General features: G+C 49.2%; 1 long non-coding RNA gene across 1 annotated transcript; it reads right to left on the bottom strand.

The window, feature by feature from the left end:
• Positions 1 to 18612: 18612 nt before the first annotated feature.
• Positions 18613 to 18995, bottom strand: LOC149128649 (uncharacterized). Its single transcript, XR_016222302.1, has 2 exons — positions 18872 to 18995; positions 18613 to 18827 (listed from the first exon to the last, which is right to left on the bottom strand). It is a non-coding gene; the product is annotated as an uncharacterized LOC149128649 (long non-coding RNA).
• Between the last annotated feature and the right edge of the window lie 3287 nt (positions 18996 to 22282).

The raw sequence follows: 22282 nt of genomic DNA, 5'->3' as shown, positions 1-22282 counted from the left end.
GGAAAGCAAAGAGCATCTGGAGCAGGACAATGAGCTCACGGTCAAGGAAGGGGAGCGAAAGGGAGGGATGAGGCCGGCGGTCCCAGAGCCCTCTGCAGGGCTCAGCAAGGGGCAATGAGCTTCACTTGACTTGTCCTTCCCAGGTTGCACTGGGGCACGATTAAAGCTGGACACAGTAAGAGAACCTGCATTTCACCCTCCTCTTGCCCCCGCTTTAAATGCAAAGCCCCAGTCTCCTACAAAGGCTCCCAACTTAGTTTTATTATGCCCTATGGGCTCAAACCCATGTTCAGCAGCAAGTCCAGGCCCCTCTTGCTCTAAACATGGTGCCGATTGAAGCTGCGGGAAGACGAGAGCACCACACCTACTCACTGTCTCTGCCGAAGCCAACCGGCACCAAGGCCACTCTGCTAAGCTGCTGCCAAGCAGGCCCACTGGGTTCCATTGCTTCCATCAGAGGCTACTGCTGCCTCCTCATTGGGGTCCTTTGCACCAATCTGGGATGGTGTGGACATGTCTGCTGGAGACCAGCAACCCCACACACGGTGTCACTGCCATTTCCCCTGCCTCCATGGTTGTAGCAGACGTCAAAGCTTAGCAGGGGCCATCGCTGTGGCATAGTGGGTAAAGACACCGCCTGCAGTGCCGGCATCCCATGTGGGCGCCGGTTCGAGTCCTGGCTGCTTCACTTCCGATCCAGCTCTCTACTGTGGCCTGGGAAAGCAGTGGAAGATGGCCCAAGTCCTTGGGCCCCTGCACCCACACGGGAGACCCGGAAGAAGCTCCTGGCTCCTGACTTCGGACTGGCACAGCTCTGGCCTTTGTGGCCAACTGGGGAATGAACCAGCAGATGGAAGACCTCTCTCTCTCTCCCTCTCCCTCTCTCTCTCTCTCTCTCTGCCTCTCCTTTGTGTAACTCTGACTTTCAAATAAATAAATAAATCTTAAAAAAAAAAAAAAAAAGCTTAGCACTGTCCAGCTCAAAGGGGAAAACATTCCTTCCTCCTCGGTGTCTTCCACCTGACTGGCGGTAAAGACAGATAAGAACGACAGAAGCATACGAAGCGTGTAACGTAAGCCCACCCCACACTGATGGTCCCTGCATCCCATTCCCCATAGCCTGGGAATGTGCTGTTCCCATGGCACAGGGGCCTTTGCCCATATGATTTAAGATTTGAGATGGGGAGATTATTCCTGGTTTTTTTGGGGGGGTGTGGGGTGAGTAATCAGAAGACTTTTAAGCCTCATTCAGAGGCAGGAGGATCCGAATCAAGGTGTGCACCTCTGGAAGAGGCAATGAAACACAGCTGCCTTGAGCCCTGCAGAAGGAACCCAGCCCTGTCCACAGCTTAAGTTCAGATCCAGGAGACCAGTTTCAGACAGCTCATCGCCAAAACGACAGACGCCAAATTTTTTTGTGGTTCTGAATTGCTGAGTGATTGACCATTTGTTCCAACAGCAAGAGGAAACTAATAGAGCCAAATTCTGGACCTAGTACCCTACATCCGTTATTATCTCAGTCCTTCAGGTAACCCAACAAGGGAGCCCCGCATAAGCTGTGTCTCTCTGTAAGGGAGGGAATTGTCACAGGAAGTCGTGGTTAAATGCCCTCATCCTTAGAGCTAACAAGAGTCAAAACCTGGCCCCACAGCCAGGCCATCTTTTTTTTTTTTTTTTTTTTTTTAAGATTTATTTATTTATTTGAAAGACAGTTACAGAGAGAGGCAGAGACAGAGAGAGAAGTCTTCCATCTGCTGGTTCACTCCCCAAATGGCTGCAACGGCCGGAGCTACACCAATCTGAAGCCAAGAGCCAGGAGCTTCTTCTGGGTCTTCCACGTGGGTGCAGAGGCCCAAGCACTTGGGCCATCTTCTGCTGCTTTCCCAGGCCAGTGCAGAGAGCTGGATCGGAAATGGAACAGCCAGGACTTGAATCAGCGCCCATATGGGATACCGGCACTGCAGGCGGCAGCTTTACCCGCTGTGCCACAGCACTGGCCCCACAGGGCATTTTAATTCAAAGTCCTTCCATTTAGCCACTACAGAGCATGGCCTACCAGCCAAGCACAGGCTTGTGCTTGGTGTTTTATGGCACAATCGGTGAAAACAATGGCAGCTGGAGCATGCCAGGGCACACCTTTGCAGTCTCATAGGGTGCGTCTTACCAAGCCAGGGTGAAAAAACTCAGGGAATTCAATCCTTGTCTGTTCCCACTGGCCTGCGAATGCTCTGTCTCAACCCTGCCCAGCTTAAGCCCTTTAAAGAAAGCTGGGGCTGTCGCTACTGTCCCTTGCCTGGGTTATCTTGACTGATCGTGGGCTCAGAGGGGTGAACTGGCTGTGGTATGGGGACCCCTCAGGGAAGGCTTGTAGCCTGAGACCCCTTCAAGGTGGGTGCCCAAGGCTGCTGTTTGCTCTCCCCCACTTCTGGCCAAGCACAGCACCCTGCTCCCTTGGGACTCTGCCTCTCCTGCCTCCTTCTCGCTCCCGTCTTGCAAACTGGGTTTTGAGGGAGGCGTCCCTGCCCAGTCAGGAGGGGGCACCCTCACACCCTGCCCCAGGGGAGGACTAAAGCGATGGTGCTGAATTCCAATCCAGCTTCTCCACAAGGAAAGGTTGGGCTTGACTCAGCTGTGTTTCGGCTTAGCTCACCAAGGAGAGCGCGATCATTGTCAAGGCCAGCGCCGTCAGCCTGAGAGAGCAGGGGCAGGGCTGTGACCCCTTGGGAGTAAAGGACACTTCCACGGTGGGACTGAGAATCGTTTGGCACCACCTCGGCTCTGACTTGGAAGAACCACCGGGCCGGCTATAATGGATTTGCAGTGGGCCCCTGGAGAAGCCACGCTACTCCACCTTTGATTGCACAGGAGAAGGGCAGGTGGGGTGTAGGAAGTTTTGCAGTTCATCCTAACCCTTCGATCTGGGGGAGTGAACCAGAGAGTGAAGATCTCTCTCTCCCTCTCTCTCCTCTCTCTCTTTCTCTCTCTGTATCTCTGAGTTTCAGAATTAAAAGAAAGAAAGAGAGGGAGAGAGAGAGAGAGGAAGGAAGGAAGGAAGGAAGGAAGGAAGGAAGGAAGGAAGGAAGGAAGGAAGGAAGGAAGGAAGAAAAAGAAAAGAAACCAAAAGCCACCGAGAAACAATCTCTCTTAGGACCATAGCCTCCTATTGACTCCTCCCTAGGCAAGCCAAGTCACCCCAAACCTCTGGTCATCCCAGGAGGAGGGATGGATTGGTCAAAAGAGCATGCTGGCCAACTGCAAAGCACAGCTGTCATCGATATCCTACAAGCAGTGGGTCAGGCGTGCTTTCTACGGAAGCAAGAGAGCCCGTTTATCATGCTGTGAAAACGCCTGTGTTGGCGAAACGCTGGAACAATTAGTGTCTCAGCCACGGCTCTGCCCTTGCCGTGTGCCATCAACACCTAAATCTTCCTCACCTTCACCTCACCTATGCTTGGTTTGCCCGGTTAGATAGTTCCCAGAGCTGCAATTTCTCACCATCTGTGTGAACAAAGCAGATGCAACTGAGGTCTTCGTTGCCATCACCTCGAATTTGCAGCAAATATCAACTCACACTGCTCTTGTTGTGCAAAGACAGCAAAAGCTTGCGTTGCAAGTACCAGGACCTAAGACCAACCTGCAAGTCTTGTTGGCAGGAATATTCCATTTGGAGAGGCTGTCCCCACCAGCCAGGTGTGCTTAGCTTTCCAAGAGAAGCAGTCCCAAAGCGTTGGCCACACCGCGTATTTCGTAAAGCAAATCTCATCTCTTTTTTTTTGACAGGCAGAGTTAGACAGTGAGAGAGTCAGAGAGAAAGGTCTTCCTTCCGTTGGTTCACCCCCCAAATGGCCACCACAGCTGGCACACTGCACCAATCCTTAGCCAGGAGCCAGGTGCCTCCTCCTGGTCTCCTATGCGGTTGCAGGGCCCAAGGACTTGGGCCATCCTCCACTGCACTCCCTGGCCACAGCAGAGAGCTGGCCTGGAAGAGGGGCAACCGGGACAGAATCCGGCGCCCCCATCGGGACTAGAACCCGGTGTGCCGGCGCCGCAGGCGGAGGATTAGCCTAGTGAGCCGTGGCGCCGGCTGCAAATCTCATCTTAACATTGATTTCCGTTATGTCAGAGACATTCTCCCAAAGCCTCCGCTGGGGCTGCTTTATTGCAATGACTGTGCAGACAAGGAGACAGGGAAAGGGTGTGGTTCCCAAGGGCCAGCTGCCTACCTGGGAAGGTTCATCTAGCAAACGGGAAGCTTCAAGCTGCAGACCGGTTCTGAGTCATTGCAGAAGAGACCCAAGGTCCACCCCAACTCCGGCAACTTTTGAATGTTCCATTTTATCCTTTGTTGGATGGTGAGACAACACATCATGAACGGGGACCAAACCAAGTGATATAATTTTTCTATGCAGAGGCACAGGAGCTGGAGATGGCTTATGGGGGACACGCAAGGCACCTGTCACAGAGACCAGGTTCATTATATTGGGAAAGCAGAGGGGTACAATGAAGGCACCTGGATTTTGGTAACAGCCCAAGGAGGACAAATGGGGGCTTCACTCAGGTAAGTCAGATGTTTCTGAACTTGTTTCCCCAATTGCAAAAGCAGGATGCAAGTGTTTATGTGGGAGGTAGCTATGAGGAGTAGATATAACCTAGAACGGGTGTTGGTAAGCTTGTTCTGCAAAGGGCCAGATAAGACACATCTAGGGGCTTCTGGGAATGTATGGGTTTGTCACAGCCACTCAGCTTTGCCCTCATGGCCAAAAAAGCAGCCATAGACCATACACACAAATGAACAGACCTGGCTATGTTCCAATAAAACTTTATGGACAAAGACAGGTAGCAGGCTGGATGTGATCCATGGGCCACCGTTTGCCAACCCCTCATGTAGAATATGTAAAGTGCACAGCCTGGTGCGAGTGCTGCTCCGGGGTCTGTCTGTCCTGGGATCCATTGCCTGCCCTTCTCTACACCTCTCTGGATCACAGGAAGATGAGCCCTAGCCTCCAATGCCTGTTGACTTCAGGTTGCATTTAGCCAATGGGAGGCGGCAGTGGGAGTGTGCAGGTCGGGGAGCTCTCTGCTCAGACTGCAAATCTGGCTCTGCTACACCCCATTAAACAGTCTGCCTCTCTTGGCTCAGCTCCCAGCTCCTGTTGGGTGCCCTTGCCTCAGGGCTCTAGGTGCACCACTCATTGCTTGCTTTTTTCCTCCACCTACAGGGTGGTAGAGGCTAATCTGGGGGCTGCCTGGTCATCACTACTGGTTTCCTAGCTCTTCCTGCCTGTTTGTAACCACTTCCCCATATTCAATTGCACCTGTTGAATCATTTGCCTTGTGTGTGTGTATATGTGTGTGTGTGTGTGCAGAAAGCAAAGAGACAGACAGAGATCTTCCAGTTACTGGTTCTCTCCTCAAATGCCTACAAGAGCCGGGACTGAGCCAGGACAAAGCCAGGCACTGAGAACTCTGTCCAAGTCCCATGTGGATGGCAAGGACCCATAGGTTTCACCTACCACTTGCTGCTTCCCAGAAAGTTAGGAAGTTAGCAGGAAGCTGGAGTTGGTAGCAGAGCCAGGACTTGGATGCACACATCCCAAGTGGCAGTGAATACGTGCCCTGAGCCATTGGTCATGAGCTCCTTGCTTTTCCTGCCTGAACCCTGACTGAGAGAGTTAGTTCTCCACAACTGACTGATGCTCGTAAGTGAGTCATCTTAACATTCTGGATAACTTTGATTTCATGAGGTATTAGTTCTGTATAACAACTGTCCTTATATAGGTTCCCACACAGTTCCTATAAGGAGAAATGCTGAATTTCAGTTGCTCGATCAACAAGCATATGATGAACATCTGCAATGTGCCAGGTACTGTTCTAGGCCCTAGGAACCCAAGGATGTGAGTATAATGAACTGGTTGATAACTTTATTCATCACCCCATCCAACCCCATCATATTACACATAAGTAAAAAAAGAAAGACCCAAAAGATAATCATAGCTGATGTTTACTGGAATATGAATTAACTTTCAAAACAGCACTGTGAAGCATTCTTTTTCCCCAGAAACCTATTATTTAAGGATTACAAACTCCATGCATTTCATAAATGCAGTTTTAGGAATCTAATGATTCTTCCCACCATACCTGCTCTCCTACCTGCTCCCTCATCCTTCTTCCTTCTCCCTCTCCTATTCCCATTCTTATTTTTTACTAAGATCTATTTTCAATTAACTTTATACACATACGAGTAACTCTATACTAAGTAAAGCGTCCAAAAAATTGTATGAAAAAAAGAAAACTGTTCCTCAATGGTAGAGACAAGGGCTGTTCAGTCATTGCATCTTGAAGTGTCAATTCCACTTCTACAGATTACCTTTTAGGTGCTCTATTAGTTATCACAGATCATGGAAAACATATGGCATGTGTCCTTCTGGGACTCTTGTTTCACTAAGTACAATGTTTTCCAGTTTCATCCATTTTGTTGCAAATGACAGGATTCCATTTTTTAATCACTGTGTAGTAGTCAGTCTTATTATCTCATTTTACAAATGAAAAAAAAAATTGAAGCACAAAGGTAAGAATAACTTGTCCAAAGACATACAACTGGAGCTGGGATTTGACTCAGTCTGGGTGAGTAACTCAAGCTCATAATTAGGCTGTGCACTGCCTCCCTGCCACCCCCAGAAGAGTGACTCAAGGCCGTGGGTAGTGGCACAGTCGTGATGAAAGCAGGCTCTGGGTTTGATTATGTGTTCCGACCATTAGTGGATTGGCAGCACTGACAATCACTCAGACCACAGCCCTCCCTCTAGAAGAAATAACAAAAATTCACTTTACAGTCTGTAATAGACACCATCGAAGAATGTAAAAGTCAGTAAGGAAGCTGCTACACCAGCCAGCAAACAACTGCTTTTCAAAATGCTCGGAATGAACAAACACTGAGAAAAATCATAAAATCAGAATTTTGTAGGTAGGATACCATTTAGTTAGATCTTTTCAAACATTTTTGAGCCTTGTGACCCTTTGTTCAAATAAAAGCTCTTTGGGGACCACAGTATGTGAAACAGTGGACTGACACAAGTAGACCTGCCCAAGCTGGGATGGCTAGAAGGTGCTAGAAGTCAGCCTCCCTGCCCCGTCTGCACTCTCTGGCAGCCGATGAATAAATTCCCCAGAGCCCAGTTTTAAAAGCCACCCCAGTCTCTCCTCAAACCCTTGAGATGTGGCGACACTCACTCAAGGTCATTCAGGGGGTGATGGGAGAAGCAAGGTCAGAGCCTAGGACCTGACGACTCTGTGCTCTGCTGATTCGGTTTTCTGGGAGCTGTGAATTTCTCTGCAGTAAGCAGCTGTGTGGATCTTTGCGAGCCCAGTAACATGGGCAATAAGAAGGGAGCCGAGACATCCAGCCCGGGGAGGAGATGTGCAGCAGAGCTCGGCCAGTCCAGTGGAGCAGACTCTGTCTCTGAAGCTCTGAGAGTCCTCAGCCTCGGAGTCAAGGCTGCACTGAGATGCCTAGCAAAGAAAACAGCTCTCTGATCTACTGGGGGAAACTCTTGAACCTTCTCAGCCAGAAGCGTTTCCCAAGGTATCAGAAGACTGGATTGCTGACCTGCTGTGTGCTGGGAAGTTGTTCTATGCCAGTCGATGTCTCCAGGCTTTCCGGAGTTCTTTCCCCAGCAATGACAACAGGGTTCTGACAGCACGGGAACCTGGAATCAGAGCGGAGCCGGCGGCTTCCATGCTGCGGGGCTTCCGCACATTCTGGGATTCTCTGAGGCTTTCCCTTAGAGTAGCTGACAGCCTCCAGCTGCCATTTAGACTGGGGGGGGGGGGTGTTCCAGATCCCAGCGTGGAGAAAGGAAGCTTTGGAAAGCTCCAGCTTTAAAAAAAAAAAAAAAATGTGGGAGACTCTGATGAAGTTTAGGATCCTGGCTTAGACTTGACTCAGCCCCAGCTGTTGTGGCCAACTGGGAAGTGAACCAGTAGATGGAAGATTTCTCTCTCTCTCTCTTGCTCTGTGTGTGTGTGTGTGTGTGTGTGTGTGTCCCTCTCTCTATGTAACTCTGGCTTTTAAATAAATAAAATCCTCAAAAAAAATAAAAGACAGCTCTCTCCACTTGGGTAGCCCACTACACAGTTACAAATGTCTGCTTATTAAGTAAAGGAGTCGGGATGAGGACAACAGAGAGGCAGAGAGGGTCTCCCTCCACCTTACTAGGAATCTTTGTTAGCTGGGCATATACACATTCCAATTCAAGGGCCACAGCAAGGTCATTGAAGGTCATTATCATAAACCAGGAGGATTTCCCCTCCAAAGTCACAGCCAGATTTCACATCTGCAGACACACACACTGTCTCTTTGTCCAGATCGACCCCTCTTCCTACATAAATTATACTCAGAGCAGACACTCAAGTGAGGGCTGCTGTTCTCTTAGGATTCCTTTCCTCTGGATGATTCTCTTTGCAGTTAAGTGCTGGTTGGAAACTCAGAAGTGGGACTTGAATTACCATCAAGCCATGTCTTGGAGAGACGTAAGGGACTGACAGTTTTCCATTGATGGATTAGACACTCATTATTTTTCTGGCTTTTAGCAGCTTTTCAGTCTAACTTGTCATCCCCATGTTCTTCCCTTCCCGAGATGACAGCGCAAATTGGCAGTATACTGTGCACTTCCACTCACCCTCCCAGAAACCCTCAGTGCCTAATGGTTACTGAAGTTATTGGCTTGCTTTTCTTTTCTAGTAACTTCTTTCAAGCATTCCAGGAAATTGGTTAAGTTCGTGTCTTAAAGACACAATCAATGCCCTTGATTGTTTCCTCTTCTTTTGGGTGTCCTCCCTTGGGAATGGGCATCGTCAGACTCGGCCAAGGGTCCCGCGTCGTCTGCTTCCCTCTGATGCACCTGACGCTCCCACTTCCCGTGGTCAGAAGCCTCTCTGTGGTCACAAGCCTGGCTGGGAAGGACTTCACTCAGGAGGCGCACGCTGTATCCATATCATGTCAGACCCACCACTCAGCTCCAAATTCTTCTCTCCTCCAAAAAGGTGCAAAAAAATATCAACAGAGGTTGGCGCTGGTGTTGTGATGCAGTGGGCTAAGCTGCTGCTTGCGACAGGCATCTTAGTGGATCGCCGGTTCGGCGGATCCTGGCTGCTCCGCTTCTGGTCCAGCTGCCTGCTGTTGAGCCTGGGAAAGCAGTGGAGGATGGCTCAGGTGCTTGAGCTCTTGCCACCCAAATAGGGGACCCGGACGGAATTTCTGGCTCCTGACTTCAGCCCGGCCCTGCCACAGCCACTGCTGCTAACTGGGGAGTAAGCCAGAGGGTAGATTTCTTTCTCTGTGTCTTTCCCTCTGTCTCTCTCACTCTGCCTTTCAAATAAAAAATTAGCCTTTAAAATAAATTAATGGTGATCATCTCTAATTGGTGGAATTGGGGAAAAATTTTGACTGTCTTTTCCTTTATTTATGTTCCTGATTCTATCATGTATTCACCATGGAAAAAGGAAACCACCATCCTTACTTTTTCAAAAGTCACTCCCGGGGCAAGTGCTGTGACGCAGTGGGTTTACGCCCTGACCTGAAGCGCCGGCATCCCATGTGGGCACCAGTTCGAGTCCTGTTCGAGTCCTGGCTGCTCCACTTTCCATCCAGCTCTCTGCTATGACCTGGGAAAGCAGTGGAAGATGGCCCAGGTTCTTGAGCCCCTGCACCCACGTGGGAGACCCGGAAGAAGCTCCTGACTCCTGGCTTTGGATCGGTGCAGTTCCAGCCGTTGCGGCCAAGTGGGGAGTGAACCATTGGATGGAAGACTTCTCTCTCTCTCTCTGCTTCTCCTCTCTCTCTGTGTAACTCTGACTTTCAAGTAAAAAATAAATAAATCTTTAAAAAAAGTCACTCCCTTGCATTTTTTTTCTTTTTTTTTTTCTCAGTTACCTTCTTATACCTCTCCATACAATAAATTATCTAGTGTTACCCACCTGGTCTCTTTGGGAATTTCATATAAAAATAAGCATACTTTTTTTTTAATTTCTCAGACAGAAGACAAAAATGTGGTGATGCAAAAGAGGCCGTCTGGAATGGCATTGTTCAATATAATGGGGCTGGTGAGCCCATGAGATGTGAATACTCCAAATTGAGATGAGCTGGAAGTGCAAAATGTACACCAGACTGTGCAGATGTACGTTAGTAGGAGAAAAGGAATGTAAACTATCTCATTAATACTTCTATATTGATGGCATGTTGAAATGATCGTATTTTAGACTTATTGTTTTCAGTTGAATATCCTATTAAAATTAATTTCATCTGTTTCTCTTTATTTTCTAACCATAGCTCCTAGGAGATTTACAATTACATATGTGGCTCATATTCTATCTCTAGTGCATGGCACTGGTGTGTAAGCTTTCTCAATTCTTTATACTCAAAATTCATACAGAACGACTGTCCTAAGCAACATTTGAGAATTACTTGGACATCTGTTCCAGGTCAGTCATTCTGCTGTTTGTCTTATCTTTTTAACCTTCCGTTAGTCTAACTCATCAGAGTAGATGTAACTCCTTCTATATTCTCTCTTACGACTCCCGATCACCCAAGAGAGTGGACGCCACACCAGTTTCTCAATGCCCTTGACAAACGGTCGTGTCCTCACCTTGCAATTCCACTTGGCTTCCCTTCTTCCCCTGCATCTCACTTCTCCTGCCCACATGGTCCCTTTATTTCTGCACCAAGGGTCCTGCTCCACCACCCTCACCCCATTCTCTCAAGCCATCGTCTGCGGTGCTGGCATCCCTTTGCACGCTGGTTCAAGTCCCGGCTGCTCCACTTCCGATCCAGCTCTCTGCTGTGGCCTGGGAAAGCAGTGGAAGATGGCCAAAGTCCTTGGGGACCCCCTGCACCCGTGTGTGAGTCCTGAAAGAAGCTCTTGGCTCCTGGTTTCGGATAGGGTGAGCTTTGGCAATTGCAGCCATTTGCAGAGTGAACCAGCAGGTGAAAGACTCTCTCTCTCTCTCTCTCTCTCTCTCTCTCTCTCTCTTTGTAACTCTTTCAAATAAATAAAATAAATCTTTTTAAATATAAAAAATAAACTTCTTAAAATAAAATTTAAAAACCTGTCTAGCCTGGTGGTTAGGATGTCAGTGAGAACACCTGTGTCAACTCTCAGGGTACCTGTGTTCAATCCCTGGCACTAGTTCCTGGATCCAGCTTCCCGCTAATCCAGATCCTAGGAGGCAATGCTGATGGGTTACATAACTGAGTCCCTGCCACTGATATAAGACACCTGGATTGAGCTGCCAGTTCCTGGCTCCAGCCTGACCCCGTTTGACACGGTTCTCACCAGCAAAACGAGAGACATAGCAGGACATCTTTTATCATGCATGATACACGACACTCGGTATTCCAGACAAGCAGGTAGATTTGTGCAAAGACCAGTAACAGCCCCTCTGGGAACATTGTTGTGCTCGTTATAATGTATATGTAAACACAGTAGTCGTTACTTCAGAGACGTGTCTTGAGCCTATTTTTTTTCCTTCCTTGGTTCAGGCTGTCTCTTCCTCGATGGGTTACAGTCAGTGTCCAGTGGCCGCAAGGATGTTGAGATCTGCTCGGGCAGATGTGCCAGTCTGTCCCCCTACCCCCATTCATGTCTGCGTCATAGCTAGCCAAATGTGGTCACACTCAGCCTCAATACAAGGGAAGCAACATCGTAAATCAGCTGCTTCAAATGCCTTCAATCACCAAGTTCTATAATCATCTGGGACAACTGTCCACCTCATCGGAGTTTTACTGTCCCAGCAGGGTAGCACCAACTTCCTGCTGCTCTTGAACTCTATAACTGCAGCTATTCCAAGCTGAGGTGTACTGAAGGCTTCAGATACACCCTAGATTTCAACAAGCAAGTACAAAAGCAAAAAGTGAATTTTATATAACTCATTCAAAATTTCCCTGGTGAGTACTTTATGAGATGTTAATATTTTGGCTAGATTGATGGCATTCAATGCATTAAAATGAATTGTGCCTGTGTATCTTACGTGTTTGGGGTGTCTACCAGAACACTGTTAAGTGACACATTGGGTTGCTTTCTGTATATATCGGATAGCCCTGGCTATGTTTAGGTTTTGTTGAGTTCTACTCCAGAGGAGTTTTACAGAGCCTTCTTTCAAACTCCTACAAAAACCACAGACCGAATAAATGGATATGTTAGATGTAAGAATAAAGCAGCTTGATCTCGTTTTCTCATTCTATTTTAACTGACTCAGTAGAGTTGGGTTTTCCCCTCCCCTTGATGAAGACTCAACTTTTTGGTCACTCTTAGTTCATGGAAAACCTCAGAGTCACCTGAGTCACACGACACAGTCTCAACTCACACTTAGAATTCCAAGCATGCACACAGCACTAGCAAAAGGGTCCAACTTCATGCAAAGTTGTAAAGACTCACCCTCCCCTAGCTCTGTTCAACAACACAACAAACGCCTACGACTTAGAGAGGAAGCCAAGGTATCCTATTCCCCACCCTCCAGGGTCCTTCTCCCCCATCTTGCTCACAAAGCGTCCCCCTTTCTCCAGTGTATAAGGGCAGGCAAGGAGGGGCACGAGATCCTGCTGAGAGAGCCTGTGGGCTCTCGGGATCCTGCCATTGTTGACAACCCACTCTTCCTCTGTGAGATCTTTGGAAACCTGCCTCATTGCCAGAATCTGAAATTCCCTTGGTGTGAATGATGTCCCCTCCCCCAACTCTTTGCTGACTCTTTCTGCAGCCTTTAGGAATCCACATCTAAGAGGGGCTTCTCCACTCTTCTCTATTTTTATATGTTGTATTTTTAATGATGTATTTATTTGAAAAGCAGAGAGAGAATCTTCCATCCTCTGGTTCAATCCTCCAAATGGTTGCAACAGCCAGAGCTGTATGACACCAAAGCCAGGAACTCCATTGAGGTCTCCCACAAGGGTGGCAGCAACCCAAGTATTTGGACCATCTTCCACTGCCTCCCCAGGTGCATTGGCAGGAAGCTGCAGCCAAAGCAGAGCAGCCGAGACTCAAACGAGCATGCAGAAACGGGGTCAGAAAGCAGAAGCTTAACCCCCTGCACCACAACACTGGCCACCACTCTTTTCTCAAAAGCCATGTTTACCAGAGTCTAACAAACATACAAGTGCAGAAATCAGAGGTATACAACTTAAAACATTTCAGAGTATATAAACAGGTGTAACCATTACCAAAACCAATAACCTGCTCATTTTTGTAACGGATCTCTTGGACAAGGTCTGAAACTCCAGCTCATTCTCTGGTGTGGCTGCACCTCACCCAACACAGACACTCATGCACTCTTTGCCTCTGCAGACTCGATGCCCAGGGCAGGAGTGCTCCTCCATCCCTCTCACCACCAGAGCGGGAGGCAAACTTTATATTGTTCACAGGTACAAATCAGACGGATTGCCATAGTCCGTTTCCTGCTGCTATGGTAGAATGCCTGAGCCTGAGTCATGTGTAATGCACAGATATTTGTTTGGCTCAAGGCTCTGCAGGCTGGGAAGCCTAAGACTGGGGGCAGGGGGGCGCATCTGGAGATGGTCTTCTTGTTCCACCAGAAAGTGACAGGAAGCATCATGTGAACAAGGTAGAGTGCAAGAGGAAGAGGTCCAACACATCCCTGCAGCAGGAACCCACTCCCGTGACAACGCACCCACTTTTGCACGGACAGCATCGATCCATTCTGGAGGGCAGAGCCCTAGTGACCCAAACTCCTTCCAAAGATCCCACCTTTCTGCACGGTTGCGTTAGGGATCAAGTTTCCAAGGCATGAAGTTTGGGAGATCCATTCAAACCACTGCACATGTTTGCCCTCCCTCCAGCTCACTGAGTGGACTCATTAACCCACTCACCACTTGTTTTTTTATTTTAATTTATTTATTTTACTTGAAAGTCAGAGTTACACAGAGAGAGAAGGAGAGGCAGAGAGACAGAGAAAAAGGTCTTCCATCTGCTGTTTCACTCCCCAGTTGGCCGCAATGTCTGGAGCTGCGCCAATTTGAAGACAGGAGCTTCCTCAGGGTCTCCCATGCAGGTGCAGGGCCCAAGCACTTGGGCCATCCTCCACTGCCTTCCCAGGCCACAGCAGAGAGCTGGACTGGAAGAGGAGCAACCGGGTCTTGAACCGGCGCCCATATGGGATGCCGGCACTACAGGTGGCGGCCTTACCCACTACGCCACGAGGCCCGCCTCTCCCCACTTGTTTCTGAAAGAATCCCTTTCTCCCTTTCTGTTAAGAGGCGGCATTGAGCCTCAAAGCATTCCATTGATTCTCGCCAAAGAAATCCCCTGCGGAGCCGGCCTCTGCCTCTAACTGATTCTCGGTGGAGCTGCTTTGAGCAGCTTCGTCTCAGTTGATGTCATATAGCTATCGTCTTGGAACCTCAGCCAAAATGTCCACTTGCATGCTCTGGGTTACCACCATAGGCAGCTGGTCATTTTCTCTTCTCTATTCATTCTCCTCCAGTTGGTTTTGTTAAAGGGAAGTGAGATGGAGGGAAGACTTTCTGACCAAGTACTGTATTTAGCTGAAGTCTCCTTCTACCTTTCTACCAGGTTCTTCTTGGCCTGGAATGCCCTATCCATGAGGTAAAGCCTTCCCTTATAAAGCAGGACAGTAGTCCTGGCAGGGCTGATAGACGGTGGCTTTTTTGTCCCAATCCAAACTCTGTTTTTTTAGGTTCTCAGAGCTCTGGTATCCCCAGCTGATATGATATGATACCCCCTGCTTTGCACAATGGAGAAAAGACAGATTAATACATGGTAGGTGCTTAATGAATAAGTAACCTTCATGGTAAGCGATTAATAAATGGGTAACATTCCATTCATCTCTGACTCAAAAGATGTCAGTGGTCTTGTCTCCAAGGTGAATAGTCTCTTCTTCCAAACCCCTTCTTAAGGCATTCGCTTTTCGCAAAATTTCAAATAACTATCTCCTATTGGAAACTTTCTCCTGGACCTAAGATGAGCTGGGGAGATTATAATATAAAGTTTCATTAGGGGATCGGTGCTGAGGCACAGTAGGTTAAAAACCCAGTCTGCAGCGCCAGCATCCTATACGTGCGTCAGATCAAGTCCCAGCTGCTCCACTTCCAATCCAGCTCCCTGCTGTGGCCTGGGAAAGCAGTGGAAGATGGCCCAAGTCCTTGGGCCCCTGCACCCGCATGGGAGACCTGGAAGAAGCTCCTGGCTCCTGGCTTCGGATTGGCACAAGCTCCGGCCATTGTGGCCAATTAGGGAGTGAACAAACATATTGAAGACCTCTCTCTCTCTCTCTCTCTCTCTCTCTCTCTCTTCCTCTCTCCACCTCTGCCTCTCTGTAGGCTCTATCTTTCAAATAAATAAATCTTTGGGAAAAAAAAGTTTTATTAGAGTTAAGGAGAAACAACCTAAAAATCATATTCACTGTAGATCTGGGAGCTAAAAACGACCTTGGTCTTGACCATGATCACGAAACATAGCAAAGTCTAACAGTTTCACTTTCTATGTTCTACATGAAAGACTATCACTGCTCTTAAAACTCATGTCTTCTTCTTATACTGCAAATACGCATTTTCCACACTCAAGTTTAAAATCATGCTTTTACCAAAGGGACTGAAGTATGGAGATTGCAGTGAGATTATACAGCACTTTGAACTTCCCAGGAGTTAGTCTTCTAATCCTGCCGTGAATCCTCATCATTATTACTTGCAATTTTTTTTTTTTTTTTTGACAGGCAGAGTGGACAGTGAGAGAGAGAGACAGAGAGAAAGGTCTTTCTTTGCCGTTGGTTCACCCTCCAATGGCCGCCGTGGCAGGCGCACTGCGCTGATCCGATGGCAGGAGCCAGGTGCTTCTCCTGGTCTCCCATGGGGTGCAGGACCCAAGCACCTGGGCCATCCTCCACTGCACTCCCGGGCCACAGCAGAGAGCTGGCCTGGAAGAGGGGCAACTGGGACAGAATCCAGCGCCCCGACCGGGACTAGAACCCGGTGTGCCGGTGCCGCAAGGCGGAGGATTAGCCTAGTGAGCCACGGCGCCGGCTTGCAATTTTTTTTACAGTCATCTGCCCCTACTTCCATGGTTTCCCAAGACTTGTCACCATCCTCAGCTTCTTGGGGCTGTTTTTTCAGACAGGGTTTTCTGCAGATGCAGCAGAATAGCTGAGCAAACAACGTAGGAGCTGTTCAAGGAGCAGACAGGATGCAGTGCTTGCTCGGAGTCTGGGAAGGGCAGGGAATGTCTTAGGAGGCTGCTCAGACTGCTCCAGAATCCCACACATGTTTTCTGAAGCTTATGCCTGGATGATCCTTCGTAATGGGAAAGCTGGTGGCTACACTCAGTCTACCAACAGCTCACGGCAAACGGCTGCAGAAAAATCTACACAGGGAAATTCTGTCCTTGGTCGTGGACCCTGGCCAGAGATTGCACCATTGTGTGATGAGTTTAAAAGAGACCCAGACAAAAAGGACTAACAGGTCATATGACCCAAGCTCTCTCTTGTGCTCCAGTCCTGCGACAGTGGATGGCTCAGGAGGGGCTCACCCCCATGCTGTGGGGAGGTGTTGCTGCACCTGCTGGGGTCTTTTCAACCACATTCACACAGCCGGCTCCTGGGTCTCATCAGATGCACCACAGGGAACACAAAAGGCCAGAAATATAATAGAAACCAAGTAGTGGCTGTAGCTGAGGAAGACTTGCTCCTTGTCTATGCCAGGGGCTCACCGGGTTGTAAAGGGAAAAGAAAAGTTAGTAACTGTTTGTGTGACATAAAACACGAGCCACAAAGCCTGGAGTCAGCACCAAAGGGCCCGGTGTTCTAAAGGACTGTAAAACGTGCTCACTCCTTCCTGCAGTGCACGGGAGGTCCCCAGGGAAAGCAGCAGTCCTGTCCTTTGGTTTCAGTCATCTCCATGTGGCACCAAGATTCTTGCATGTTGGTTGGGGGGGAAGGAGACACACTTTGCGGTATCCTTGAACATGGACACACTCTGTGCTCACCTGTGCATGCAAGAAGTACCTTTAAAAACTTCTTCTGCCTGCTCTGACTCTGTTGCCCAAACCAGTTTGCATCACATAGAAGAAATGAGATGCTGGGAGACTATTCAAAAACATACACACATCACACACACACACGCACACACACACCTTGACATAAAATGCCCAGGGCAATGCAGGATTCACGTCCAGCCACCATGTGAGTCAAAGTCATATTTAAATTAGAACAAACCCCATTTCATATACTTAACACGACGATGTAAAGGCAGATCCTTGTGGAAACTGTTTGCCTTGCAGCAACACGTGTGAAACCCAGATAAAAGATTAAATGAAAATGCATATTTGAGCTGGTTATTTGGAACAGTAGCATTTCCAGGAATGAGTCACTTGGGTAATGTCGCTCCCCGTCTTCGTGGGGGAACGACACAGGACCCTGCGCTGTTCTTTCGTCTGCTCGGCCCTCCCCGGGTTTGCTGCTGGTTCTTCCCGGGTTGGCTACTATCCCTTCCACCTCCGTGGAAGGGCAGTTCCCCCTGGCCGCATTCCCCACTTCCGCAGGGGAGCGGCACACCGCCGGCCGGCTCTTTCGGGGGCTGCACGGGTTCCCTTAGATGTTCCCCATAGATGTTCCCGGTGCATGCCGTCTCTCTCCTCCTTTATAGTCCTCCTCCGCCAATCCCAACTCGGCTGCCCACACGCCGAGTACGCTGCTCTCCTCCAATCAGTAGCAAGTCCTGCAGCTTGTCAAGTTGGTGAGAGGCAGCTGTGCGGAAGCTGTTTACTTCTCTCCCAGCGCCATATTGTGGGAGAGCAGATGCATAGAATAAGTCTTAATTCCAGTAACTCAGTCTAGTCCGGTTTGCTCCCCACAGTGGGAGAGCAGATGCATAGAATAAGTCTTAATTCCAGTAACTCAGTCTAGTCCGGTTTGCTCCCCACAGTGGGAGAGCAGATGCATAGAATAAGTCTTAATTCCAGTAACTCAGTCTAGTCTGGTTTGCTCCCCACAGATCCCCCTTTCTTTTTATTTTTGGCGTTGATACGCGCCTGTCTTCGGTGTCCCGCGGCACACACTCTGCTCTGCTTGCTAGAGTTGCCACAGGTTCTTACAAGTCCTATCAATCAGGCAAACCGAATCCGGGTCCTCTCTTCACCATGTTGTGAGGAGGTTTTTAGGCGCTGATGCGTGCCTGTGTTCGGTGCCCTGCAGCGCATGCTCTGCTCTGCCCGCAGGGGCTTACAAGCTCTATCAGGCAAACCGAATCCAAGCCTTCTCATTGCCTTATTGTGGGGGAGACTTATTAGTGTTGGTTCGTGCCTATCTTCGGTGACCTGCAGCTCATACTCTGGTCGAGCTGCTTGCTGGCGCTTACCGCCTTAAATCAGGCAGACCGAATCCAAGCCTCCTAATTGTTACATTGTGGGGAAGCCTTACTGATGTTAATTCGTGCCTGTCTTCGGTGACCTGCGGCGCATAAGCTGCTAGCTGCCCGCAGGTGCTCATCGCCTCACTTGATTAGGCAGACCGAATCCAAGCTCTCACATTGCAGTGTTGTAGGGAGGCCTTTTTATTTCTCTATTTCTCTATCTCCGGGCATTCCTATTTCTCCCATTTTACTTCTATCTTCCAGCATTCCTATTTTTCTCACTTTACTTCTAAACTTCTGTTTCTCTTATCCCTGCGGCTTCCCGCTCTCATTCTTATCCCCGCGGCTTCCCGGCTGCGCCCGCCCCGAGGCTGCTTCTCGGCGGCTTCCCGGCTGAGCCGCTTCAGCCCGCGCCTCTCTCATCTGCGCAGCTTCCCGGCTTTGCGCGGCTTCCCGGCGCCTCGCCCCGCGGCGGCTTCACGGCTCTGCGCGGCTTCCCGGCGCCTCGCCCCGCCGGCGGGTTCCCGGCTCTGCGCGCACGCTCCGCGGTCTCCACGCACTTCGCGCCCGCACCACGGCCTCGCGCCAACGCCCCGTGCTCTCTCTGCACGCGGCGGCTTTCGCGAATGTTTCCGCCACCACCGGCATTCAGTCCAAGTTCCCCGGACTAACCTGGCGAATCCTGGCGGCCCACGTCTCTGCCTCTGGTTCCAGATCTTCGCCTCTTGCTCCCCGGGGTGACTTGAAGAATTCCAAGATGGCTTGGCCTGCACTCGCGGCTTCATCCTCCCTAACATTTTTCTCTACCCGGTATGTTTCCTTAAGTTTTCTTCCAACAATATTCCTCTCATTTCTCCTGGCTACTCCCCACAGTCCGTATCCGAGTCCAAGCCTCCTCCAGGTTTCACTTTCGCTTTCAATCTCCTAGCTTCCCCGCCATAGTCCGCATCCGAGTCTATGAAAGCTTTCACTTTCGCTTTCAAATCCTAACTTCTTTCCCACAGTCCATATCTGAGTCTATGCCTAGGCTTTCAATAGCTTCTTCTGGCACCTAGGCTCTTTGCTAGTCTCTCTCTCCGGTATTTTCCTGCTTCTTCCCGTTTCTTTCCCTCCTAGGTTTCCTATCCGAGTCACGGCACCATTATGTCGCTCCCCGTCTTCGTGGGGGAACGACACAGGACCCTGCGCTGTTCTTTCGTCTGCTCGGCCCTCCCCGGGTTTGCTGCTGGTTCTTCCCGGGTTGGCTACTATCCCTTCCACCTCCGTGGAAGGGCAGTTCCCCCTGGCCGCATTCCCCACTTCCGCAGGGGAGCGGCACACCGCCGGCCGGCTCTTTCGGGGGCTGCACGGGTTCCCTTAGATGTTCCCCATAGATGTTCCCGGTGCATGCCGTCTCTCTCCTCCTTTATAGTCCTCCTCCGCCAATCCCAACTCGGCTGCCCACACGCCGAGTACGCTGCTCTCCTCCAATCAGTAGCAAGTCCTGCAGCTTGTCAAGTTGGTGAGAGGCAGCTGTGCGGAAGCTGTTTACTTCTCTCCCAGCGCCATATTGTGGGAGAGCAGATGCATAGAATAAGTCTTAATTCCAGTAACTCAGTCTAGTCCGGTTTGCTCCCCACAGTGGGAGAGCAGATGCATAGAATAAGTCTTAATTCCAGTAACTCAGTCTAGTCCGGTTTGCTCCCCACAGTGGGAGAGCAGATGCATAGAATAAGTCTTAATTCCAGTAACTCAGTCTAGTCTGGTTTGCTCCCCACAGGTAAACCGTTGACTTGGCTGGGGATAAGCAGTGTTTTTGGGTACGCCCTGAGAAGGTGTGATCAGAACTTAATTTAAACCTGAGGGTTGTAATAAGAACTTGGTCATTGAAAGGCACTGCAAAGACGAGGGGACACGCACAAGCAGCACTCCCCAGGATGAACTGCAGCGTGTGACGAGAGGAGGGGCCGCGCTGGCAACGGATGCTGACGCTGATTTCCAGTTGGCTTTTCAAACATTCCAAGCAATGGGAACCCTTGGATTATACCATTCCCTGCCGCAAGGGGCGCAGCTGAGTTCCCAGGAGCAGCATTCATGCGTGCAAGGTGCAAAAGGCAGTAAAAAGACTCAGCCCCCAACTCCAGAGGGGGAGTTGTCCACCTCCCAGGGGGGGTTTAACTGAGATGTTTGTAATCCGGTGCTCCCCGCCTTCATCTTCCCATGAACGACTGATTTTACACGCCGGACACCCACAACGTCCCCTCCGTGACTGATGCTATGGTGGAAGAGGGACTGCCCAGCAGGAACCAAGAAGATCCTAAAATTTGCCAGACATGACGCTTTCCTGAAAGAACTAAAAACACAGCTCGGATCCAGAAACTTGGCGTCTCACTAAAAGTGCGCTCCGGTGGGCATGTGTGCATTTCTGTTAAGGGGTTGACGGGGAGGGGTTAGGCAAGGGCCCAGTGCAGGAAGAGCCATTTCCTGCTGCTGAGCTGGGGAGGAGACCTCAGGGCAGCACCACATCCAGCAGGAAGAATCCAAGCCTACAAACTTGAGGTCAAGACGAGGCTAATGAAAGACTGGGGCTACCCTTTATATCAGGTTCATCCCAAGTCAACTGGAGTATTAATATTACCTATTTTCATGGAGTCTATAAGTAAATCATGTCAGGCATAAACTTCCCAGAGATTACAATTGGCTGTATTAATCTACATTTCAAATATCATCGCACTCCTCTGGAACACAAAAGCGAATGCTATGAGTCACGAAAAGTCTGAAATCTCAAGGTCAATTGATACTGTGCTACTCACAGCTTTCCAGATACCAAAAAAAAAAAAAATTCCATTGTTTTGTGTGCGTTTTTCATATCTTGCTGCCCTGCTGTGAATACAGTTCTCTGGCCTTCAATACAATATCTACTGGTGCCGGGACTTTCATCTTCACCTGAGTGAAGCGGAATCAATGCTCTCGTCGAGCCGCTCCCGAGGTCACTGCAGCCCAGCTTGCTGAATCTGCAATCCTTGGATTTGTATTGAGCTAACGAGAGCTGAAAGGAGTCTCCGTATTACAGCCACACTTAATGCATCCTTGTCCGAGGGAAATGTAATTACAAGATGGCACGTACATGGTAGGTTGATCAACTTGAGCAAGGTGACAGCCACGAATTGATCCCATGCAAGTGTCAATGAGCTTGGCAGTAGTTATTAGCAAATATGCCACATTTAGATTATGTAATGCCTCAGAGGCTGGGTGGTTCAGATGATTAGCAGGCAGATAGACATTCAGAGTCACTTATTTGCAGGTGAAAGGCTTCAATAGACGTCCAAGTAGAGGCCCAAAAGCCAGCTGCTCTGTATCCATGGGCATTATTTAGACAAAACTCAGGTCTCAGCCTAACAGTTTGTATTCTCTGGGTAAATCCAAGACAAAATATTGTTTAAATATTTGCATTTAATCTCTGGAGTAAAAGAAAAATCTGTCCTGGAAAAAAAACCAACAACCAAGAGAATTAAAAAGAAGCAGGAGGCAAAGCAATACTCGCATCTACTGTCTGGGGACTTCTCTGATTCAGGCACTAGACACGTGTTTGGGCATTAGCATTGCTGATCAACTCTAATATCAGTTTTTCATTTGCTGGATCTAATTAGGGGAGAAAAAAATCCAAGCTTTATTTAAAGTGGTAAGGAGAAAAAGAGCTTCATCTTGTTAATTAATTAATGACATCAGATCACCTATGCAATGAGGTAAACTGATGGTTGTCAAACCTGACTTTCTTTTTTCATCAGTGATGTTTTCTTATCTAAGATTGTACTGGGGCTGGCACTGAGGCATGTCAGGTAAAGCAGCCACCTGCACCGCCGGCATCCCATATGGGTACTGGTTCAAGTCCTGGCTGCTCCACTTCCGATCCAGCTCTCTGCTGTGGCCTGGGAA

The sequence above is a fragment of the Oryctolagus cuniculus genome, chromosome 1, assembly GCF_051225735.1.
Source record: "Oryctolagus cuniculus isolate XC-2025 breed Fujian yellow rabbit chromosome 1, ASM5122573v1, whole genome shotgun sequence".
Classification (NCBI taxonomy): Eukaryota; Metazoa; Chordata; class Mammalia; order Lagomorpha; family Leporidae; genus Oryctolagus; species Oryctolagus cuniculus.
Note: the sequence above shows the minus strand (reverse complement) of the source record. Positions and strands in the feature narration are given on the sequence as shown.